Here is a 4,489-nt window from a genome sequence, read left to right as displayed (position 1 = left end):
GAAGTTTTGCTTTTTTGGCATGGTGGTTTATCTGTTTTATGTTCAGCAACCAGTGAAGTACAAGTTGAGCTACTGTTCTATTGGCAAGTTCAAGTAATGTGTTCTATAAATACCATTTGGTTACATGCTAGATGAAGCTTTATCTCTGGCCAGAACACATTATTTGGAAAGCATTTCAAGTCTGTAGCAATCTGTCTGAGAGTCCAACATCATAGTAAAGCTTTTATGCAAACTCTGAGCTACTGACAATTCTCTACGTTTTTTAGGCCGTGGCATGACAGTAAAATTTAATATATAAATACTGTTTTTATGAAGGTTTATATGTGTAATGCTACTGATTTGATTTCTTCTAGCATATATTGGTATAATACATTAGCTCCTTGCTAGCTTATTTCTATATAGTTAAGACACTGGATGGGATACTGTGAGAGTTATTTCAGACCCTAAATTAGATCAGTGTTCATTAAAGTAGAACCCTTATATCGCTTTTTTTAATTTTCATAACATATGACTTTAGACAGTTATTCAGTTTCCAAATACATGAAGAGAGGGTCAAATGATGACTGGAAGATGTATTTATATAAAATATATTTTGTAAAGAGTTCTGTAAACACTAATAAATTTCTTGTATACCATTAGAAAACTTGAAAGTTTTACCCAGAGATACTAAGGTAAAAATAAGAGAACATTTTTATTATCTTTTATTTGTAGATATTTACAACATAAACAGAAATAAACATTATTTTCCTTTTTTAATGTTATAGAGAACAATACTGCTAAAATGAAGTCAAAATGTAGTTTGCTTTCTTTTAGAAATGGTGCCTAAATAGAAGTAATTCTCTATTGAATCATTGACAACCTCTGAAGCTATTTTCATGAAACAAAAAATCAAAGTGATGTAAGATAAAAGATTTAAGTTATTTATTGGGTGGCTTTTGATTTAATTGAAGTTTTCTTCTTATCTTTTTTCTTCAACCCATCCATGTTGCCCTTCAAAAGACTGGCATATGCCTGAAAAAAACATTAGTGTATATACATAATTAAAATGTGCATTGTATTCAAGCTATTTAGAGTTATCAGTTATAGATATATACAATACTATCTATTACAGTATGGTAGGATTTACAATAAATGAATTTACCTTCAATTTAAAAACAATGCTAAAGGTTCATGAAACTTTTAAAGTAAATTTCAACTACAAGAAATCACACAGGTCTTTAAAGAAAGTTATTCATTTCTTACTGGGAACATGTCCATGAAGTACTGAACTTCTTTTGCAGGTCAGTGAAACCAACTTTAGTATGTAGTTGGTAGACTACATAGGGATATTATAGTTCCTGATATTTAACTTAGAACCAAAAAAATGCACTCTGATAAAGGACTTATCTGTCAAACTCAAACAGCAAAAAATAATACTAAAAGGATTTACCTCTCAATAATGTGCAGCTATAAAGATTTGGAAATAAGTAAAATTGGGCAAACTATGCTCCTCTTGCACAAAATAGGTGTTCAAATCTGGTAGATACCATACATTACAGTGTCAGCTAAGTTTTGTTAGGCCATCCTTGGCCATCACTTTATATAGAAGTCATTAAAACCATGGAGAAAATGGCTTTATAGAGCTGGGGAACCAGATTTTTTATTGCACAAGATGTATGGCCACTAATATGTTTTTTGCTTGTGCAAGATCTTTGATTGGGGTAGGGATATTTACTTTTTCATAGCCTAGAAAATAATATAAACTTTACCATATTGGTGAGCAATTCAGATTCCAGATACAATACAACTTTAAATTAAGTATTAAAAAGGAGTCTTGGAAAGCTTTATTTTGGAAGCAATCCACCAAACACATCTTCCATGACTCACAGACTGGGTGTTAAAAAAAAAAAAAAGCCATAGAATTGGGGGGGGGGCAAAGAATAAAAAATAACTTCATAAAAACTACTGATAACAATAATATGTGCAGTTTTCAATTAAAATTTACAATATGTAAAGTAATACTAGTACATCTATAAGAATAAATACAGAAGACTCACTATAGTTTAGAAAGTTGATCAAAGTTTCTTCACTCTATCTTAAAGTCTGTTTACTTTTAGTAGCGCAATATAATAACAATGCTATAGAAGCACAATGAAGTACATATATCAAAACACCCTAAAAACTAAAAATCATTTGAACTGCACATGAAACATAACATCTTAGAAAAATAAACCATGGACTGTAGAAAAATAAACCATGGACTGTGAGAACACTGCCCATAATTTTAGAAAGAAATAATGAGATCACCAGCAAAGAATCATCTAGTTGATAGTACACTACATTATTATTAATTGAAGAAAGTCAAATTAATGAAATTAACAAATACAATTTTAATTTTTAGTGTTCAGAGAAATTATGTACAATTGTTTCCTTTAATATAAAGAGCATTTCAGGAAATGACCTAAAACAGTGAACACTTTATATTTAGTGTTATTTCATATATATCAAAGACAGCTAAGAGCTAACAGAAAAATGTGATGTACACAATTTTAAGGGTCTTTTTTTTTCTAATTGTAATAATGGTTAACATAGAAATAAACCATTGTGACATTTGTTTTTAAAGCAAGGAATAAAACACAAAGCCGAATACAGTAATAATGGTTCAGATGATATGTCAAATCATAAATAGTTTATCCTTTTAAATGATTTACAAAAGCTTGAGAATGGATATTAAATGACCCAAATCTAAAAAGTAGTTTGTCTACTCCTGAGGTATCTTTAGGAGTTACAAGAATACAGAATAATAAAAAAACAACCTCAGAGAGACTCATCTGTCCTACTGTTTTGTATCTGCAGTGGCTATGATTTATAACTTTGAATAAAACTATGGATTAAGGTTCATCAAAACCTGCAACCTTGATAAAATACCAAACTTTAAGAGCCTGCCATACTTGCAGGTGCCTTCTCAGCACAACCAGCAAAATCAGTAGTAAAACTTTACAGGATGTTTATTTAACCAAACATCTAGTAAAACAGGGAAATATGTATCAAAGTTTTGTCAGATGTTCTATGCTAAGCCATTTTCTTTGTATGCCACTGATAAACATTAGAGTATGCAGGAACTGTATAAATTAAAGTGACAGAAAATAACCATTCACAAATATTTAAACCCTTAACATGATGTACTGTAATAATACTACAGACAAAACATTGACCAGAGTATGAAATTAAAACTTACCACTTGAAATCTGTTCACATCTTTAGCATTAATCTGAAAAAACAACAAAAACACAGAGACTTTGGGTAAGTAAAGTAAAAAACTACAACTCAAACATAACAAATTAAACAAAACTATTATTTCATAAATGATAAAAAAAAGTTTATTTTATAGCATAGGCATTCTCATATGTAAGTATAAACAGCTAGAAAGATGGCACTCAATTCAAGTGCCAGTATCATGAATGTTCTCAGGTGAATGTTAAATTGAATCATGAAATATACATATAAAAAATACTATTCTTACAGACTTTAAAAAAAGTGCATAATTAGTTGTATTACACAAGAACTGTGAAATGTTACCAAGTACTATTTTTTCTTTATTTTTTGAAAATTTCAATCATTAGTGCATGATGTACCCATGTTATTGGACTTGTTTTACATTTAGAAGACTGAAGACATTTCTATATTCATGTAATAGTATTAACTGAGAAAAGCTGATTATAGTGTTGTATGAGGCTGTTCTAATTATTATAAACCTTTAACTTTGGTTTCTTATTATCATTTCAGCTGTGGCCTCTTCACTATAATTTTATGACAAATTAATAATTTTAAGAATTGTTGCTTTGGCAATGTTGTGAAATCATCTAAAAGCTACTGTAGTTGAATGCTGCAATGTTTGTATTCATTCACAAGTTGTCAAAAATTATGTCTATACTGTAGATTATTTTGAAATGTTCTTTTTTCAGATGAAGTTTACATTATTAAAAATGTATGGAAAACCAGTTTTAGTTACAGTCAGAATTGTATAGTATGGTTCTCCCAGTTATAGTGACAAGTGAAATGTGTTTCAGAAGTAAATAAGTAATTTAAATTTATTTTAATTCTAAAAAACATAAAATTTAAATTAGACAGTTTTACCTTTTAATCACTAAAATATGAATAAAAGGTATTGAAATAAAGGAGAAAATTCTTGTGTAATTAGACCAACTAGATCACCAATAGGTGAGTTCTTAAGCAGGAAAACAATAATCTAAAACAAGTGACCAATGATCAATCAGAGGTTGAGGAGAATCCAGAACCAGAATCAAAGTCAATGGACTGGATATATAGAAGAAATGAGTGAAGCAGACCACCATCATAAGAGATTATACCAAATAAGGACACTAAGAAAAAAGCATTCTTCTTAGCAGGGTACCTCAGTGTACTAAACTCCCTTTAATTAATTAATTAATACGAGGCAGTATGTAAGTACCTGTGAAGTCATGCACATTTTCAGATGTAGTCACAAGTG

General features: G+C 29.7%; 1 long non-coding RNA gene across 1 annotated transcript; it reads right to left on the bottom strand.

Moving 5' to 3' along the window:
- Positions 1–672: 672 nt before the first annotated feature.
- LOC143251814 (uncharacterized) lies at positions 673–3,408 on the bottom strand. Its single transcript, XR_013028653.1, has 2 exons — positions 3,218–3,408; positions 673–1,011 (listed from the first exon to the last, which is right to left on the bottom strand). It is a non-coding gene; the product is annotated as an uncharacterized LOC143251814 (long non-coding RNA).
- Positions 3,409–4,489: the final 1,081 nt, after the last annotated feature.

This window comes from Tachypleus tridentatus, chromosome 6 (genome assembly GCF_004210375.1).
Source record: "Tachypleus tridentatus isolate NWPU-2018 chromosome 6, ASM421037v1, whole genome shotgun sequence".
NCBI lineage: Eukaryota > Metazoa > Arthropoda > Merostomata > Xiphosura > Limulidae > Tachypleus > Tachypleus tridentatus.
This window is presented reverse-complemented; position numbering and strand designations above follow the sequence as displayed.